The sequence below is a fragment of the Saimiri boliviensis genome (genome assembly GCF_048565385.1).
Source record: "Saimiri boliviensis isolate mSaiBol1 chromosome 19 unlocalized genomic scaffold, mSaiBol1.pri SUPER_19_unloc_1, whole genome shotgun sequence".
NCBI lineage: Eukaryota > Metazoa > Chordata > Mammalia > Primates > Cebidae > Saimiri > Saimiri boliviensis.
Genome location: NW_027412502.1, coordinates 2,474,503 through 2,495,580, shown reverse-complemented (window position 1 = coordinate 2,495,580; position 21,078 = coordinate 2,474,503). Strand labels below are relative to the sequence as shown.

Sequence of the window (21,078 nt, the reverse complement as noted above, 5' to 3'; positions counted from 1 at the left end):
GGCCGCTTGGTCCTCCGCTCCGGCCCCGCCTCCGAGAGCCCCAGGCGCAGGCGCAGCGGGGCCTTAAAGGGGCCGCCACCTCCACGGCACAGCCGGGTTAGGCCAGAGTGGGCGACAGCTGGAGCCGAGTCCCAGGAACAGCTGCGCTCCCAGAACGGGAGAGATCCACTCAAAGGTTTTGGGTTCCAATAGAGCAGAAGATGAAGAACAGAGGAATTAAAAGTGAGAATCCCTCCTCAGAGGGTGCCTGGGCCGTGTTCCTTGGCAGTTCGGGGGTATTTGCAGTATTGATCTGAAATGCTGCAGCTCCACGGGACGGGACGTGCTTTCGGATGCGGTCCTTGTCTTCTGCCTTAGACGCGCCCTCGGGGGCCGCCTCGGTTTCCGGTCCCCGTCCATTGGCCACCTGCCCTGTCATTGCTTTGAGGGAGGAGGAAACAATTTTCAACATTGAAACTTGCCAGGGTGTCTAAGAACCTGTCTGTAGATGAGCTGCCTAAAGATCACCGGGGAAGACTTTTTTAAGGCAGATTTTCTGTTGCAAGAATTTATAATTCTCTAAATCTACCTTAAGGCCCGGAAAGAATCAAGAAAGCCTAAGGAATCTGCGCATATTAAGAGTTTTTCCAAGTTTCCCAGAGAGAAGGAGCGGGCGCGTGGGGAGCAGAGGCCGTGGCAGGCAGCGGAGGCACCAGGAGCCGCCGAGTGACCTCGCCGCCCCTCCGGTCCGCTCCCCACCCACAGGCCCATGACCCGCGCCTGTGGCCTCTGCGCACCCAGACTCCGTGCATCCAGACTCCAGCTCCCCAGACTCCGTGCCCTGCAGCACCCACCAGTTCTCCGCCGTGGCAGCCTCACCGAGTGGCACCTCCTGCCCACTGCCCTGGCCACAGCCCCTGCGCCCATGGCAGCAACCAAGGTGACCATGATAGTGGTGGAGGACGCTGGTGAGTGGAAGACAGGGCAGCCCGGCCACCGGGCCTACTTTCTTGCCTTGCTGATTGTCTATTTTTATAAGATTGTCTACTTTTCTAAGAGCTTTGTAAACAAAGAAACTTTTTAAAAAGGATGACTCTAATTTATATTTAATCTAAAGAAGAAGGACATCAGGCAACTTGGGGGTTTGGGTTTTGGCTTCGTTTCTAAGTCTTCTCTTCGTTGACTTTGGGGCTCAGGTGCCCCAGATGCTTCGGGCTCCCGAGGACCTTCTGTGCCCTCACATTCATGAGGCAGCCACCTGGGGGGTCTGACAGGGCTGTCAGCGAGGCGCTGCTCCCACCTTTCTCCACGTTGGCGTCTGGCCGGGCGGGAAGGGAGAGGACACTGTGTTAAGCAGGTGCTCCAAATAACCCGATTAGCCGCTGGCAGGAGGAGCTCTGCCACATGAAGGACTTCCCCCAGTGCTTCCTGGCCACGCCGGGACCTAGTGGTGGCGACCGTGGCCACAGACCTGCCGGAGCCACTACAGCTTGCAGCCGTAGCAACCTGGCCCCCTGCCCCGGAGAGAGACCGAGGAGCTCGGCGGCCTCCTGGACCTGGGCCTTGTCCTCTCCGATCCGCTGTCCATCAGCAGTCGGTGGCCGCCACTGTGCCCTTGTCAGCATCCGCGTCTTCCTCGTCGTTCCCGTCGAGCAGCGGCCCTGCCAGCGCACCCTCCACCTGCAGCTTCAGCTGTCCGATGCCGGCAGGGCGACCCAGGCGTGGGGACCCCACGGGCGGAGGTCTCCTCTGTGGCAGAAAGTCCGCTCCCCCTCCGACGGCTTCCTTCGACCTGGAGGACATCCACAACATGAGCCCCTCTGGCGGCTCTGCGGCGGACCTGCTGCAGCCGCAGTTGGAGCCGGGGTCCACTCCACCGCTGCAGCTGCAGCTGCCAGCTGTTGGGGTGACTGGCAAGTTCGTGCTGAAGGCGTCACTGAGCGCCCCCGGGCAGCGAGTACACAGCCAGTTGTCATCAGCGGCAGCGAAGACGGCCCTGACGGCAGCCACCTGGTGGTGGTGGTGGCGGCCCCCACAACGGCGGCCCGCAGCGCCCGTACCCCCAGATCAAGCAGGAGGAGTCTCCTCGTGCACCCACTCAGGCACTGGACCCCTCCCAGCCGTGGCCACGGCGGGCTGCACACGACGTCCCCCTGGGGCGGCAGCCCCCGACCCCTGGGACCTGAGGAACTGCTGAGCAGCAGGGACTGTCACCCTCCCTGCCACTTCCCCGGCTTCCATCCCCACCCAGGGCCCGATTACCCATCCTTCCTGCCTGACCAGACTCAGCCGCAAGTCCGCCGCTCCATGACCAAGAGCTCAAGCCGCCGGGTTCCTGCCTGCCGAGGAGCCCAGGCCAAACAGGGGAAGACGATCCTGTCCCAGAAAAGCACGGCCACCCACACAAAGAGTTCCCATCCCAAGGCACACCTGCGAACCCACACAGGTGAGAAACCTTACCACGGTGACTGCCAGGGCTGTGGATGGAAATTCGTCTGCTCAGATGAACTGACCAGGCACTACGGTAAACACACTGGGCAACGCCCGTTCCGGTGCCAGAAACGCCACCGAGCATTTTCCAGGTCAGACCACCTCGCCTTGCACATGAAGAGGCATTTTAAATCCCAGACAGTGGATATGACCCACACTGCCAAGGGAGAATTCAGGTTTTTGTTTGTTTCTTTACCTTTTCACCTGGTCTTCCCGATGAGGGGCGGAGCCCAGCCAGAAAGCACTACATTCACGGTCAGGTTCCCAGCTGAGTCAACTTGTGAGTGGATAATCAGGAAAAACGAGGAATCCAAAAGACAAAAATCAAAGAATCGATGGCGTCTGTGACTGGATCTTCTATCATTCCAATTCTAAATCCAACTTGAATATTCCTGGACTTACAAAATGCAAGGGGGTGATTACCCCCTTTCTCTAAGCAAAGTGTAAAAAGGAATCAAGCCCCTTCTTCTGGGCCAAGAGAATTTTGAGCGTTAGCTGTCTCTTGGTCACTGGCAACAAAGAACTCCTGATTCTATCTCAGAGTGTGGCACTTTCCTTACAACTCGCTTGATTACAACATTAGCAGTGTGAAAACAGACTAACGCCTGCACACATATGTCTAAGTTAAATGAAAATTGACGGAAGAAGCAATGTCACGTGAACAGTAAGCCTAAGGGGGTTGAAAGCATTATATTGCTACCGCTTATATTACTACCAGTAAAGAAGAGATTTTCAAATGAAATGTATTACCAGAGATTAAAAAAAGAGAGAGAGAGAGACATTTCACAATAACAAAAGCATCAATCCAACAAAAAGACATGCAATCAGAAATCCGCCCAATAGCTTAACTTCGGAGTTCACAAAAAAATGGATAAAATTACAGAGAGAAATGGAGAATTCTATGAGCATGATTAGATATGTTAAAACTTTAGCAATAAATTTAAAAACTATAGAAAATTCCAACAAAGAACTAGAAAAACAAAAACATTAACCACACAGACTTTATGTATATAAATACATATGAACATCAGTGAAAAAATATATATTGTCTTAAGTGTGAATTATACATTTACCAAGAGAAACTATATCTCAGGCCATCAAACAATACATTTGAAAATATTGAAATCATACAAGACGTATTTTCAGACCATATGAAAACGCATTAGAACTTGGTAGCAATAAGGTGATCCTGTGGACTGAATGTTTTGGTCATTCCCTAAGTTCATATATTGAAACCTAATCCCTAATGTGATGGTGTTTGGAGGTGGAGCCTTTAAGAGGTGATTAAGTCATGAGGGCAGATCCCTTATTAATTAGGTTACTGTTCTTATAAAAGGGACTTCATTCAGGTCCTTTGCCCCTTCCACCATGTAAGAACACTGAGAAAAGACACCATTTGTGAATCTGGAAACACCTGAATCACACACTCATTCCGCTATTGTCTTGACCTTGGACTTCCCAGGCTCTGGAATTGTGAGAAATAGATTTCTTTTGTTTATAATCCACACAGACTATGGTATTCTGTTACAACAGCCAAAATGGACTAAGATACATGATTGTAAAAATACCAAGTATTTAGAAATTAAACATCAAAACTCTAAACAATTTTGTCAAAGTAGAAATCACAAGAGAAATTAGGAAATCCTCTAAACTGAAGGATATTAAAGTAAAATAAATCAGAATCTATGGGGTGCAGCTGAAATAATAGAGAAAAAATGACATTTTTAAGTACCTCTATTAGAAAAGAAGATGTCAAATTAGTAACTTAGCTTCTGCCATAAGAAATGAAAAGGAACATGCAGAGGAAGGAAATAATAATGAAACTGAAGTCAATTACTTAGAAAGATAAATAAAATTAACAAATCCTAAACTTGCTTGCACGGGAAAATAATCAGTAAATTTTATAAAACCCTAACTAGATTGATCAAGACAAAAAGATACAAATTAACAATAACAGGAATAAAAGAACATCAGACCACTGTGACCTTCAGGTCAAGAAAAGGAATATTAATAATTTTATGCCAATAAGCTTGACATCCAAATGAACAATTTCCTTGAGAGAGAAAATTCATGAAAACTGATCTAAGAAGAAATAGAAAATGTGACCAGCCATATATAAATTGTAGAAATTGAATTTGTAATTGAAATCCTTCCCATAGAGAATACAGAAGGTCCAGAAGGCTTTGCTGATGAATTATATGAAACACACAGTTGAAAATACCATCAATTTTACACACACCTTTTTAGAAATTAAAGGAGGCAACTCTTTTCAACTGGATTTATGAGGCCAACATTACTCAGATTAAAAAAAGAAAATGCAGACAACAAAATTAGAAGAAAAAAGAACCAAGAACAATGATTTCTCTCGAACAAAGACCAAAAATTCAGTGCAAGAAGTTAATAAATTCAAATACAAATTTTAAAAAAATATGTCACTCCAGATTGGTTTATGGGGAATTGTTTGATTCAAATAAACTGCAAATTAAATAACACAACTCAATTAATACAATAAAAAACAGGCCGGGTGCAGAGGCTCACTCCTGTAATCCCAGCATTTTGGGAGGCCAAGGTGGGTGGGTCACTTGAGGTCAGGAGTTCCAGACCAGCCTGGCCAACATGGCAAAATCCTCTCTCTACTAAAAATACAAAATTAGTCGGGCATGGTGGTGGAAGCCTGCAATCCCATGTACTCAGGAGGTTGAGGCAGGAGATCTTTTGAACCCAGGAGGCAGAGGTTGCAGTGAGCCAACATCACGTCATTGCATTCTACCTGGGCAACCAGAGCAAAGCTCTGTCTCAAAATAAAAATTAGCAAAGTAATACCATGTTCAGGCATCAATTTTTTAATAGTGTGTATAATTTCTACACTAAAGTCTACAAGCACTACCGACAGAAAGTAAAGAAGATCAAAATTAACAGAGAAATTGCGTATTCAAGAAGTGGAATATCCAGTGTTATTACTTCTCCAAGACTGAGCTACTAAATTAAGTGCATTTTCAATTAAGACACCAGTGAGCTTTAAAGGAAATGTTAAAAGAAATTGGCAAGCTGAAGCTACCATTTCTATGAAAATATAAATAAGTTTGAATAGCTGAAATAACTAAAAAGAAGGAATTTGGAGGATGCATATTGAGTAATTTCAAGATTTACTATAAACCTCTAGTAATAAAAAGCAGTGCGACATTGTTATAAAATAGGCTTAAATCAATGGAATAGAATAAAAAGCCCATGAATAGACCCACACAGACGCGGCCGATCCCAGCCGTGACATGGGGTAGGGGCGCCCTCTTGTGTTCAGACGCCTTTCCTGCTGCCGGGAGCCCAGGGAGACCCAGGGGAGGTCTCGGCTGAGCAGGTGAGGATGGAGCTAAGGGCCACCGTTCTTAGCCCTGTGGCCACAGGGGGGCGTCGCCGCGCAGCTGTCAGATTCTTCTTTTAAAAAATTATCCATGTTTCTGATTATATATAGTATATAATAAGATAACAAATTCAGGAACCATGGGAAATCACGTATAAAACCTTAATAGGAAGTAAAATACAGATTACAACACACTACCATTTGATTTTTATGCAAATGCTTTATTATTCCAATATTTTTACTCACTTGCTAAATAAAGCACACAAGTCAATATGCTCAATAATTCTGTGAGTTTAAATCTTTAAAAAATGCAATGTTAGTGAAAAACCAAAACTGCTTAGTAAGGTATGTATGGCCTTGTTTATTACCTATCATAGACGTCAAGGTGCTCATAGTCAATAGCTATTTAAACTTTACAGAATATTATTTTTGGCCCGATATTGATATGTTAAATGAATGTATCAGAGAATCTTATATTTATGGCATCAGGTTATATTATGTTTATGGCATCAGGCTATACAGATCTATTCAAAACCATTTTTGTCAAAGTTTAAACACTGGAACAAAAGTCAAATTGTTTCCAAGTGAGATGCAAAATGACTCTTGCTAATAGTACAGATTTTGTTTCATGGGTAATAATAAAATTTATTTTTATTTTAGATTCAGGGAGCACATGGCAGGCTTGTTAGCTGGGTACACTGCACTGCTGAGGTGTGGGGCACAGATGATCCATTGCCCAGGTAGTGAGCAGAGCACCCGGTAGGCAGTTTTCAGCTCTCACTCCCACCCTCCCTTCCCAGTGTCTATTGTTCACTTGTGTCCTTGGGTGTTACTGTGTTCAAGTTTTTTTTTCTTTACATGAAACCATTGAAAGCAAAAGAATGTCATGCTTATAGGTTACTTTGTACATTTATCATTCTATTAATACATGTCTTAAGTAATTAAGTAGCATATTAAGGCCATAAACCAAGTCATTATCTCATACCAAAGGACTATTGTTATTCAATCATCTAGCAAATTCATTTTAATGGGTTACGTTACAGGGTTGAGGTCAGCCTACAGATACAAAATAGGTTAATTAAATTTTTTTATATCAGCTTTTAATTTTTTCATTGGAACAGGATTTGTGCGTGGGAATGCTAATGTAGCAGGCTTCGACAAATTTACAGTTTATCAAAATAAAGTTCTTAAAGAATACGATAGCATGTACTTTAACTCTTATAGTACAAACCCTCATATTAATTGATGGTCACAGAAAAATACTGTAACAATGTAAAGTTTTAAAATACATCAATGATGCAAGTTTCAAACAAAACGTAGCAACCAAAATACTTAATTGTCCTTTCACCAAGCTTTTACAAACACAATCAGTCTTCACTGTTTGAGCAAATCCATTTTAGTTTCTTCATTGTGCCTTTTAACATGACATTTGTCAGGTTGTTGAATTTATACTGCAACAGTACTTCAGATGTTACCCTCTCGAAATTTCCTCACTCCAGAGCTCAAATTCTTGTCTTCTTCCCAAAGCCACATCTGTCTTTTTCTAGCTCAGTGCTTTTCAGGAGTCACCAGCTGACCCTTTGAAACAGGTATCGTACTTTCACTGGCTCTTCTGCTTTCTTTTTTCTTTCTTGCACTTTGAAGAGTTCCTACTCTTCTTTCTTTCTTATTAAGGTCTTGTTGTTGGGTTCCATGTTTCAACTTAGATAAGCAAAGATTCTTGTGAGACCTTTTTCTTGTATCCAAATTAGCTTCGGTTTCCATTTCAGCATCATTACCATTGGGTTTCTCTTGAGAAGTTATTGTTCTTGCTCTTTTACTTTCTATGCTTTTGCGGCTGCCTTCATTAGAAAGGTGGATGATTTTTCACTTAGCACATAATTCACATAACTCTTCATTTACTCCATGGAATGAAATGTATCTTTCTGAGAGATTATCATAAGCAATTTCCTTTTTAAAGGCATATAAGAATTTGGATCACCAAATTTTTTTTTTTTTTTTTTTTTTTTTTTTTTTTTTTTTTTGAGACTGAGTTTCGCTCTTGTTACCCAGGCTGGAGTGCAATGGCACGATCTCGGCTCACCGCAACCTCCGCCTCCTGGGTTCAGGCAATTCTCCTGCCTCAGCCTCCTGAGTAGCTGGGATTACAGGCACGTGCCACCATGCCCAGCTAATTTTTTTCTTTTTTGTATTTTTAGTAGAGACGGGGTTTCACCATGTTGACCAGGATGGTCTCGATCTCTTGACCTCATGATCCACCCGCGTCGGCCTCCCAAAGTGCTAGGATTACAGGCGTGAGCCACCGCGCCCAGCCCACCAAATATTCTTTCAAAGACTTCTGCTTCTTTAAAGTTGCCATTTTCCATACAAACAGCGATAGCCTGAATTTCGATTAAATTCTCTATTTCTTCGTGAAGTTTGTCCTGTTCCTTTTCCACTGAACCCCAGATCATCAGGGCTGTCCCAAGGGTGTCATTCGTTCATCATTTTCAAACTGTGCATCCAGGTTTTTTCCTGCTGCAATTCGTATCAAAAACTGACCTATGTGTGCAGTTCTCAATGGATAAGCGGTTGGACTGGGTGGTCCGTGAAGAACAGCCTCGGTGCTGCCGTGGGCGAGAGTCCTCGGAGCGGCTGAGAAAACAGAGCATCCAGCCGGCAGCCACGGCCTTGGCCTCGGCCACAAAGCCGGGTCCTTCCCCTGGGCGCCCCCAGCCGCGCCTGGCACCAAGCGGCTCCTCTCCGTGTCGCCCCGTTTCTGCCCGGCAGCTCCCCCATCCGCACGGCCGCGGGCCGCGCTCGGATTCTGCGGAGCAGCGGAGGGAGGAGCGGGGGTGGGTCAGGCAGAGACACGGAGCCGGGCTGGGCATCGGCGGGGTGAAGCGGCCTCTGGCAGCCGGGGACCCCACCCGCGGGAGGAGCGGGAAGCTCTGGAGCCGCCCCTGAGTTTCTGTCTCCTCATCCCCTCTCCAGCCCTCCGGGCCCACCCTCCAGAAACCCGGAAAGAAGAAACGTTTTCTTCTGCTCCTTCTTCCTTTTCAGCGCCCCTGCTTCCTGTGACAGCAGTGACACGTGCGCAACTTCTTCCCGGGAAGGGCGCCCGAGGCGAGATCACGCGCTCATTTCTGGCAGAGGAACTGGGGTATGGGGAGGGCGGAGAACATGGTGAAAAGTCCCTCTCGTGGGCAAGGCCCTCTCCGGTGACCGCCCAGTTTACCCAGGTGTGGCTGTGCGGTGGGGCCAGACCGAGGCCCGCCCAGGCATCACGGTTTATCCAGCACCCCAGGTGTCCATACCTCAGAGCCTCTGCACAGCCACTCCCCTGCCTGAAACTCATCTCCAGGGCTCCCTTCCCCGCCCCCCGCCCCACGTTCTCCTCATGCCCACCGGAGCCTGTCTCTGCACTGCCCACTTGGCATCTCCCATCCCCCTCACCCCACCCTGCTTTGTTTTTGTTCGCAACCCTTTTACTAACATTTAAGAATTCTTTACTTATTTGTTTTGAGAGACAGGGTTGTGCTGTTACCCAGGCCGGAATGCGGTGGTGCAATCTTGGCTCACCATAGCCTCAAACTCCTGGGCTCAAGTGATCCTCCCACCTCAGCCTCCCAAGTAGCTGGGACTACAGGTGTGTGCCATCACACTCGGCTAGTTTTGTATTTACTTTTGGTACAAACGGAGTCTTGATATGTTTCCCAAACTGTTCTCAAACTTCTGGCCTCAAGTGGTCCTCCTGCTTCAGCCTCCCAAAGTGCTGGGATTACATACATTTGTGCCCAGCTATGAATGTGTTTATTTTAATTGCTTATACTCTTTCTGTCCTCTAGCATACATGCTTTATGAGGACAAGGACAGTGATTTTGATTGTTCACAGCTGCCTCGAACAGTGACTGTTACTTTAAATATACTTGTTGAGTGAATAAATGAATGAATGAATGCACACATAGACTCATACACCATTGCACACAGACAAAAAGATGTTGTCACACATATTGACACACATGCTTACTCAGACACTCTCGACACAATGACACATCCACACACAACTGACATTCTCATGCACATGCTCTTGAATGCTTTGAAAGGCCTGATCTATTTTTTTTTCTTCTCTCTCTCACTTTTTTTTTTTTTTTTTTGAAACATGGTCTTGCTGTGTCACTGAGGCTAAATTGCAGTGGTATGATCACAGTTCTCTGTAACCTTGAACTCCCATGCTGAAGCAATCCCCCCACTCAGCTTCCCAAGTAGCCAGAACCACAGGCACCTGCCACCAGGCTCATTAACTTTTTAGTGTATTGTAGAGATGGGGTCTCGCCATGTTGCCCAGGCTGCTTTCAAATACCTGGCCTAAAGTGGTCCTCCCAGCTCAGCCTCTAAAAGCTCTGGGATTGGATATGAGTCACCTCAGCCAGTCTTGAAGTTTAATTTTCATTCAACATGATGTTGTGAACATTTCTCATGTGATTATGTAGTATTAGCTTTAATTTTTTTCTCCAAGTTATTTTAAAAATTTCAGAGTCCAAAAGTTGGAAAGAATACAATTGTCACCATAGATCTAATTATTTCCTTTGTGTATGTAATAAATTATATGTCCACGATTTTTGCTGAAACATTAGGCAATCACTTGCCAACAGCATGACCTTCATTTCTAAATACTTTGGTGGTCATCTCTTAAAAAATAACATGTTTCCGACAACAGTATTATTATTACACTGAAGAGAGTTACTACAATTCCCTAATATTACAGAATTTCAAAGTGATGTGAAATTGCCTTAACCATTTCCCGCGCGTCTTTCTAGTGGAGGTGAGCAGCGCTTGGGAGCTCCAGCCCTCTCCGAGTTTCTGTTCTCCCTGCAACTTCTCTCTCCAGCCCCTTGAGACCAACATTCAGGGAAACTGAAAAGTAGGAAAATTTTCTTCTACTCTCCATTGCTCAGTTGTATTTTTTTTTAGGGTCCCATTTACTTAGTTTTCTTTTATTTGGGAAAAACACCTCCACGTCCACATAATATTCCAAGGTGCGGAGCTATATATTGGCATTATGAAATCTGAGCACAGCTCCCCTGGGCCTTGGTCCCCTCAGCAGGGCAGAAGAGGGTTCCTGTGCTGGGATCCACGGGGGACCCAGACGTGGCACCCCCTGAAGAAGGCATCAGGGTAGACCTGAGACCTAGAATGAGCTCACTTCCTTTCCTTGGGGTCAAGAATCAATCCTCTAAGAAGCCCGCTGTGTCAGGAACTGCAAACTGTCATCAGGTGGTCAAGAAAGGTCCACACAGCACGGAGACCCAACCACTCCACCATCCTCACTTCCATGGACAGAGCCCAGGTGAGAGCCACCCCTTCTCCTCCTCCCCTGTCTCCCACAGCCTCAGCACCATCGTCTTCCTCAAGCCCACCACGACTGAGCTTATCATGCCCTCTCCCTGTTTGTGTCAGTCACGCTGGGTCCCCCACATACTCTGCACTTGAATCCACGAGGCTCTGCACACTCCTCTTCTGTCCACATCATCCTCCCTCCCCAACTCCACAAATCTTCCCACTGCACCCCCTGGAATTCTCAGTCCATGATCAGCAAAACCTCCACATTCTCTCTCAGGATGTCCCTGCACCTCGCAGCTCCAGCAGAAGCCTGGGTTTCCTGGAGGACACAGAACCTTGTGTCCTCCTTGAAAATTTGAAGTTTAAAACTATGGACTGCTTCACGAACTTGCATGTCACCCTTGTGTAGGGACCATGTCCTTGTGTGTTCCTTGAAAATTCTGGACATTAGACATTGTCAGATGGATAGATTGCAAAACCTTTCTCTCACTTTGTAGCTTGTCTGTTCACTCCGATAATAGTTTCTTTTGCTGTGCAGGAGCACTTTTATTTAATTAGATCTCATTTGCTAATTTTGGCTTTTGTTGCAATTGCTTTTGACATTTCCTTCATGAAATTGTTGACTTTTCCTACGTCCTGAATGCTATTGCCTAGATTTTCTTCTAGAGTTTTAATAGTTTTGTGTTTTACAATTATGTCTTTAATCCATCGTAGTTAATTTTTGTCTAAGGTGTAAGGAAGGGGTCCAGTTTCAATTTTTTGCATATGGCTAGCCAGTTCTCCCAGCACCATTTATTAAATAAGAAACCTTTTCCCGGTTGCTTGTTTTGGTAAGTTGGTCAAAGATCACATAGTTGTAGATGTGTGGTCTTATTTCTGAGTTCTCTGTTCTGCTCCATTTGTCCATGTGGCTGTTTTTGTGCCAGCACCCTGCTGTTTTGGTTACTGGCCTTGTAGTACAATGTGAAGTCAAGTAGCATGATGCCTCCAGCTTTGTTCTCTTTGCTTAGGATCATCTTGGCTATACAAGCTCTCTTTTTAGTTCCATATGAATTTTAAAGTAGTTTCTTCTAATCCTGTGAGAGATGTCAGTTTCATGAAAACAGCATTGAATCTATAAATTACTTTGGGCAGTGTGGCCATTTTCACGATATTGATTCTTCCTATCCATGAGCATGGAGTGTTTTTCCATCTGTTCGTATCCTCTCCCATTTCCTCGAGCAGCGATTTGTCATTCTCCTTGAAGAGGTCCTTCAATTCCCTTGTTAGCTGTATTCCCAGGCATCTTATTCTGTCTGTCTGTTTGTTTGTTTTGACATGGCGTTTTGCTCTTGTTGTGCAAGCTGGAGTGCAATGGCACCATCTCAGCTCACTGCAACCTCCCAGGTTCAATCGATTAACCTGCCTCAGCCTCCTGAGTACCCAGGATTACAGGTGCATGCCACCATGCCCAGCTAATTTGTGCATTTTTTGGAGAAACTGGATTTCACCAAGTTAGCCAAGCTGGTCTCAAATGAGATCTCAGGTGATCTGCCGGCTTCAGCATCCCAAAGTGCTGGAATTACCGGCATGAGCCACCACACCCGGCCCTCTTATTCTGTTTGTAGCAATTGTGAATAGGAGTTTATTTATTATTTGACTCACCACTTTTGTATTGTTGTTGTATATAAATGCTTGTGACTTTTGCACATTGGTTTTTGTATCCTGAGACTTTACTGAAGTTGCTTATCAGCTTAAGAAGCCTTTCTGCTGAGACAATCAGGATTTCTAGATACAAAATCATGTCATTTGCAAAGACAATTTGACTTCCTCTCTTTTTATCTGAATATCCTTCCTTTCTCTGACCTGATTGCTCCTGCCAGAACTTCCAACACCATGTTGAAGAGGAGCAGTGAGAGAGGCCATCCTTGTCTTATGCTGATGTTAAAGGGAAATGCTTCCAGCTTTCGCCCATTCAGTATGATATCCGTTGTGGGTTTGTCATAGGTGGCTACTATTATTTTGAGGTATGTTCCTTCAATACCTAGTTTGTTGAGAGTTTAAAAATATGGACTGCTTCACGAACTTTCATGTCACCCTTGTGTAGGGACCATGCTGATCTTCTGTGTATCATTCCAGTTTTATTCTGCATGCTGCCAACGTGAAAAATGATCACAAGCTCTTAAAAGTGGAGATAACTGAAGAAATGTAGGTGAGAGAGAGTGTTGGATTTCATCTACATCTGGTGAAATGGGACCGTCTCTGTCTTTTATTCTTTAATGAAGTGGTAAAATGCATTGCAGATAAGTTAAAGTATTCTTGTATTCCTGGAATACATAACCTGGGCAGGATTTTTAAATTGTTTGTAGCTCATTGGTGGACACCGTCTACTGCTGTTTTTCTCAGTATCTTTATGTCTAATTGCTTAGAAGTGCCTATCCTATTATACTTTTCTCTTATCTATTCTCTAGCTGGCTTTAGAATCAGTGTTATTGGTGCCTAAACAATAATGAGTTTTCTAGCTATCTCTATGTTTCCTTATTCTCTTGGATATTATGTATAAGTTCAGTAAACTTCATTGAAGATTTGGTCAAACTTATTTTCAAAACAGCCTGGATATGCCTGAAGGGAAAAAAAGTTTTAAAACCATTTTAACTTCTTTACTGATAGTAAGTTCTTCCCGTTGGTATAATCTTGTTCATCATTTCAAAATTATTTAAACCTCTACTATATCATTACTGGCATATTTATCTGTCATAATGCCATTTTATTCAGAATTACCATTTCCTGTTTTGTCTCCATCCAAAGTAACAGCTGCTTTTGGCAGGCTGGGCCCTCAACGGTGGCAGCTGCCAGGTCAGCCTTGTCACCAAGGTGGTGATGCGATTGCTGTGCCCATGCAGTGTCCATCCCAGCCACCACGGCCACTTTGTGCAGGGACTCCATGAGCAAGCCCTGTGTGGCTGAGCGGCATCACCCGTCAAGCCATCTCACCGACCTGATCACAGAGAGCCCCATCCCCAAAAGACCCTCTAGTAAGCATCCACACACAACCACTATCTTCACACATTCTCTGTGTAGTAAGAGGTCTATGAGTACCTCTCTCCTCTAAATACCAATTTTTTAACTCTGTTTTCCCCAAGTTCGTGACTTGCCAGCCAAGCCCAGAGCCACTGCCCATGACTCATTTATTCATGCACTCCTGGGGCATCACTTCACATCCTTCACCTCCCATAGGCTTCTCTGTATTTTGATTCCTGGTTCCTAGCTCGACATCCATTCCCAAAGCTTCTGTGGCGTCAGCTCCCAAGCCGACTGCTCTTGTCGTCAATTATCCTCTTTATATGTACTTATTTCCTGGAAAAATTGCACCGATTTTTCAATGCAGCATTTGCAAGGATGTGCAGTAGGAGCAATTCTTCTTATTGTAGATAGAATTGCTTCAAAACATCAGAAATGTATATTTGAGTGAAGGACAACATGCATGGAGAAAAGAGAACAATCCTCAAGTGGGCAGCGGATTTTCACAAAGTGAACCCTCCGGCAAACAACACCCACATCCAACCACAGCAATCACAGCCCCAGGGAAACACTTTTGGGTCCTACTCAGCCATAAACCACCCTCCCCCACCCCAGAGGAGCCACTCTTGATTTCTAACACAAATTTGTTCTTCAGGTTCTGGCTGAATGGCATTACACAGTCACCATCACGCCCCTGGGGCTCATCATCTCTGTCTGTGGTCATAGGCTAGTCATTCTCAACACTTCCTGTCGCTTCACTGTTGATAGACGATTGTGTTATATCCAGATTTTACAAATCGTGCTGCTGTGAATACTTTCATGTATTTTAGCACACACATACATGTGCTTCTATTGGTTTATAACCAAGAGTGCAATTGCTGGGTCATAAGGGAGTAGATGCTTGGCTTAGTCTCTCAATGAACAAGTTTCTAGTCATAAACAAACAGTAGAAGAGGGTAAATCTCTTACTTTAGAAATTATTCAGATAATAAATGAGGAAGGAATGAGATACTGAGACTATAAAAACTGTTTTGCAACCCATAAGGAATTAACAGATTTAGCCATTGAACAGCAATGGCAATTAACAACACAATAAAGAAAAAAAAAGCTAATGTTACGTTCTTCCTCTTGATGGAAGAACGCAGTAGAGTACCAGCAGACAAGAGCAAGTGAAAAGGAAATCAAGCCTGAACTAAGCTAACCTCCATAGCCAGTCACCGACTTCGAGGCAATACAAACCATAGAAATACATAGCCAACTACACCTTGGGGAGCAGTCAGCAAAACGCACACTGTGGGAAACTCTACCACAGAATACGTATTTTGAGAAAGAATCTACAGAATAAAGGAGAACCAAAGCATAGTTCTAAAGGTAAAACTAAATTATAATTTGGGATTATAAAAATATAAAATACAACAAGAAAGGATGACCCTAAGAGTCAGAATGTGTTTTTATTTGGGGGAGGAAAGAGTTTATTGCTGAGCTGGGGCAAATGATGGAGGTTTTGGTTTGCCCTGCAAACATCTATCCCTGGTGGCTAATGGGCATTTACTTGTTATTAAAGTACACAAATTTTAGACAGTTTTTTTTTTTCCCCTCTGGAGTCCTACATTTTATTACACAAAGTCTACTGAAAAAAATAATTCAGAGAGTATAGTTACTGTTTGGAACAAAGCCTCTTCCTCATCCTGCTCTCTGGACACTGAGCACCCAGAACAACCAGAACAACCAGAACCCCCAGCCAGGGTGACCTCACTTCTAAGTGTGCATGCAGTGCACATCACCAGAGGCCATGCACAGGTCTACTCCTTGACTCCTGGAAAAACCTGCGAGGACAGGGCTGAGGGGAAGCCTTCCCCGCGGTCTGCAGGCTCTTGGCTATCAGTGTAGATAAAATGGGTCCTCACCTCTCCGCAGGTGCCTTTATGGCCAGAGCCTCCTCTCTGCATGGGGTGGAAGCCCGGGCTCTTCTCCTGAACACGGTGACATGGATCACCCCAAAGGTGGAGATGACACCATTCCTCCCCCAGCAACCTCACGCTTCTTTTGCTTTACAGGAAAGTTGACACAGGCTGGTGTCCACTGAAGAAGTCCCAGGTGCCTAGGAAGGAGAGGGCTGTGCATGATCTGCAAAAGGAAGTGCGTGGACCACCAGGTGGTGCTGCTGCGCTGCTCCTGCTCCCAGGAGGTGGACGCCCAGGATGGGCTTTCAGGTGGGGAGGGGGATGTCATTGCTCAACCTCCAGGTTCCAAGTAGAAACCTCCCTGCCCAACCCATCTTGTTCTCCCTGAATCCTCAGCGCTAATGAGGACTGTCTCCTTCTCACCTCCCTGGACTGGGCTTTCTATCACTGGAAAGTGGATGTGATTTCTAGTTTCAGCATGTCCTGGCTTATTGTGCTGCCAGGAAAATAAAATCAAAATACATGTTGAATAAATAATAAATTACACATAGTGAGCAGAGGCTTACGATGTATTTTTTGAGTCAAGATGTCACTCTGTGGCCTAGGCTGGAGTCTCGTGGTGCAATCATGGCTCACTGCAGCCTTGAATTCATGAACTCAAGGGATCTTCCCACCTCAGCCTCCCCAATACCTGGAAATACAAGTGCCCACTACCATGTCCAACTAGGTTTACTTATTTGCTTTTTTTTAAGAGGAGGGTCTCACTATGTTGTCTAAGCTGGTTTCCAACTTCTGATATCAAGTAATCCTCTTGCCTTAGTGCCCTGAAATGCTGGGATTATAGGAGTGAGCTGTCATGCCTGGTTTGTAACATACTGACACCATCAAGATTTTCTTCTCCTCCAAGTGTGGACACAACAGCAGACACTCCTTGTCTCTTCGGTCAGGACACTGGGTAGAGTGGAACAGCAAGGCAACAGAGTCACTGCAGAAAGTGCCCACGTGGAAGAGGTCCAGTAGGGAGGGCCAGCTGTGCCAGGGCCACCATAGTTAGCGATAATTCCTCTTTCTGGGCAGGACTGTTCTTTGATTACTTTTGTATTTATGATAGGTCTGACATCATAGGATAAGACTCAAGACTTGGTAGGATTTTTTTTTCAAAAAACCATCTTCAAGATTTGTTGATCTTCTGAATGTTTTTTTGTGTGTTTGTCTCAATTTTCTTCAGAACTCAACTCATTCTTAACATTTCACAATCCACTTTGAGTTAATAATACGTTAGTACCCACAAATATAGAAATCTTACAACCATTTATCCTCTATAAAACATCCATTTTTATGGTATATATATTATATGTAATATGTCTATGTAGGTTATAAGTCTTATAAGAAAAATGTTTTTCTTTAAACAGTTAGATGTATATAAAGTAAGAGTAAATGAGGGGAGCAAGATAGCCTTTAGCACTTAGCTCAATATTTATTTTTGATCACCTTCATCTTTCTTGATAATCTCATTTTCCACCTGGTATCATTTGCCTCTAGCCTGAAGAATTTTCTTCACCAATTGTTATTATGTAGACCTGCTGGTGGCAAATTCTCTTAATTTTCTTTTACCTGAAATATCTCCAGATTTTGCCTTTTCTTGAAGGACATCTGTGCTGGATATAGAATTCTTAGTTGACCTTCTTTTTCTTCCGGCACTTTAAAGATGTTATTCTACTTTCTTTTGTTTCTATAGTTTCTAATAAGTCATTGGTCAGGACAAGAGTAGCAGAGAAACAGGAACTGGAAAGCCAACATGGTAGACCTAAAACTTATCATATCAATAATGACAAAAAGCTACACAAATCAACACTCCAGTGAAGGGCAGAGATTGTGTGACTCTGTTTATGAAAAACACAGAACCCAACCATATGCTCTTTCCAGACATGCACTTTTTTAAAATTGACCTTTTATTTTTAGTTAAGGGGTACATGTGCTGGTTTGTCATATAGGTAAACTTGTGTCATGGGGTTTTCTTGTTCAGAGTATTTCTGTACCCATCAGTACTCACTCAGGTATTAAGCCTTAGTACTCATTAGCTATTTTTCCTGATCCTCTCCTTCCTCCCAACCTCCACCTCAGTGTGTGGTGTTCCCCTCTACATGTTTATGTTTTCTTATCATTTAGCTCCCACTTATGAGAACATGTGGTATTTGGCTTTCTGTTCCTGCGTTTGTTTGCTAAGAATAATGGCCTCCACCTCCATCCGTGTTCCTGCAAATGACATGATCTCATTCTTTTTTATGGCTGCATCATATTCTGTAGTGTATATGTGCCACATTTTCTTTATTCAGTCTATTATTGATAGACATTTTGGTTGATACCAAGTCTTTGCTACAGTGAATACTGCTGCAATGAACATATGTGTACATGTAAGACATGCACCTTCTTTTTAAAATGTATTTTATTTTACTTCAAGTTCCAGGATACATGTGCAGAACATGCAGGTTTGTTACATATGTATAGTTAGTCTGCTATGGCCGTTTTCTGCACCCTTTGACCCATCCTCTAAGTTACCTCTCCTTTCCCCCTACTCCCCAACAGGTCCTGGTGTGTGTTGTTTCTCTCTCTGTGTCCATGTGTTCTCATTGTTCAATTCCCACTTAGGAGTGAGAATATGTGGTGTTTGATTCTTCTCTTCCTATGTTAGTTTGCTGGGTATAATGGCTCGTAGCTACATCCATGTCCCTGCAAAGGACATGAACTCATTCCTTTTTATGGCTATGTAGTATTCCATGGTGCACATTTACCACATTTTCTTTATCCAATCTATCATTGATGGGCATTTGGATTGGTTCCATGTCTTTGCTATTGTAAATAGTGTTGCAATAAACATACATGTGCATGTGTCTTTATAGTAGAATGATTTATATTCCCTTAAGTATATACCCAGTAATGGGATTGCTGGGACAAATAGTATTTCTGGTTCTGTATCTTTGAGGAATGGTCACACCATCCTCCACAATGGTTGAACTGGTTTACATTTCCGCTAACAGTGTAAAAGTGTTCCTATTTCACCACAGCCTTGCCAGCATCTATTGTTTCTTCACTTTTTAATAATTGCTATTCTGACTGGCAAGAGATAATATCTCATTGTGGTTTTGATTTGCATTTATCTAATGATCAGTAATATTTAGCTTTTTTTCCCCATGTTTCCTGGCCATGTACATGTCTTCTTCTGAGAAGTGTCTGTTCATATCCTTTGCCCATTTTTGATGGGGCTGTTTTTATTTTTGCTTATAAATTTGTTTAAGGTCCTTGTAAACAAACCTGTACGCTCTGGTCATTCTTGTTAAAACACGAAACAGGCATCCTAACCAGTGCAACATGACAAGAAAATGAAAGAAAAGACCTATAGAAGGACCAGGCATGATGGCTCACACCTGTAATCCCTGCATTTTGGGAGGCTGAAGTGAGAGGATCACTTGAGTTCAGGACCTTGAGACCACCCAGATCATGAGACCTCATCTCTACCAAATAAAAATAATTTTAAAAGAAAAAAGATCAACAGATAAGAAAGAAATAAAAGTCTTTCTTTGACACCAGCTTCATTGTATATGTAGAAAACACTAGGGAATTCTGAAAAAGACTCTGGAATTAATCACTGAATTTGCAAAACAGTTCTTAAAATATATGTCATAAGTCACCTAGATGAACATGAAAAGATAACAAACAATACCGGCCATCAAAGTAGTGCAGGTTAAAACCACAATGAGAAACCGTCACGTGTCACCTAGAATAGGTACAGTTAAAAAGACATACGATAAGTCTAAATACTGGCAAGAATATGGAAAAAATAGAAATGCATGATATTCATGCTAAGAATGCCAACTTGTAAAGCAGTTTTGCAATTTCTTATACAGCTGCCATTTCATTACCACGTGACCCAGAAGTTCCACAAATATGTATTTATCCAAAAGAAATTGTTCAACACCCACCTATGAGTGAGAACATGTGGTGTTTGATTTTCTGTTCTTGTGTCATTTTGCTGAAATAGAGGAGGGACAGCAGGGGGTGGGGAGTTGGGGAGAGATAGCATGGGGAGAAATGCCAGATATAGGTGATGGGGAGGAAGGCAGCAAATCACACTGCCATGTGTGTACCTATGCAACAGTCTTGCATGTTCTTCACATGTACCCCAAAACCTACAATGCAATAAAAATAAATAAATAAATAAACACTTTTTAAAAAAGAAAGAAATAAAAATGTAAGACCACACTTGTAAGCAGCTATTTATAGTGGCTTCATGAATAACAAACCGTAATGGAGTAATCCCCATGTCTATCAACTGGAGAACAGAGAAACAAGTGAATAAATTGGGATTCCAGCAATACTCGGCAGCTGCTCAGCAACAGAAAGGAATGAATGGCATCATCCCAAACATTGTGGAGCTAAGAGAGAGATCAAAAAAGGACTACATAACAAATGATTGCATGTCCATGAAATTCTAGAAATTTCACTATTGCAGTGACAGAAAGCAGAGTGGTGGCTGAGTGAGGGGAAGGGGTGAGGGTGGGAGGCAAGGACTAAATAGAAAGGGGATGAAAGAAGTTTTTAGGGAAAGGAACTGTTCTCTACAGTGCCACAGTTCAGGGGTGACTGGGCGGTGGGAATTGAGGGGAGAGGAGGGTCTGAGGGGTGACAGGGCAGAGAGAAGGGCTGGGGAAGCAGGGCCTGAGGAAAAGGAGCAGGGGAAGGACACTAAAGCAGAGGAGGAGCCTAGCAGGGGGTTCTTTGCATTCAGTGTTTCTCTACTGGGTAGTGCGGTAGGTTCACCACTATAAATAATTACTGATATTCACCAAACAGCACAACTAAAACTGGTGAATTTTGTTACATGTAAATGCCCTAATAAGAAAAAAAAAAAAAAAAAGAGGGAGGAAGAAGGCAAAAATAAAGATCATCAAAACCATAAAATTCATTTACTTGGGGGCTTGCACTACATATTATTTTAAAGGAAATTTGACAGGCTGAAGGGAAATG

At 43.7% G+C, this 21,078-nt stretch overlaps 1 long non-coding RNA gene, 1 other non-coding gene and 2 pseudogenes across 3 annotated transcripts in view; 1 reads left to right on the top strand and 3 right to left on the bottom strand.

Moving 5' to 3' along the window:
• Positions 1 to 21,078, bottom strand: part of LOC141583197 (uncharacterized) — a 776,849-nt gene that overhangs the window by 39,078 nt on the left and 716,693 nt on the right. The window lies entirely within an intron of this gene.
• LOC141583180 (Krueppel-like factor 4 pseudogene) lies at positions 1,225 to 4,082 on the top strand (annotated as a pseudogene).
• Positions 6,678 to 8,697, bottom strand: LOC141583210 (telomeric repeat-binding factor 1 pseudogene; annotated as a pseudogene).
• Positions 13,191 to 13,298, bottom strand: LOC141583235 (U6 spliceosomal RNA). Its single transcript, XR_012515927.1, has one exon. It is a non-coding gene; the product is annotated as a U6 spliceosomal RNA (small nuclear RNA).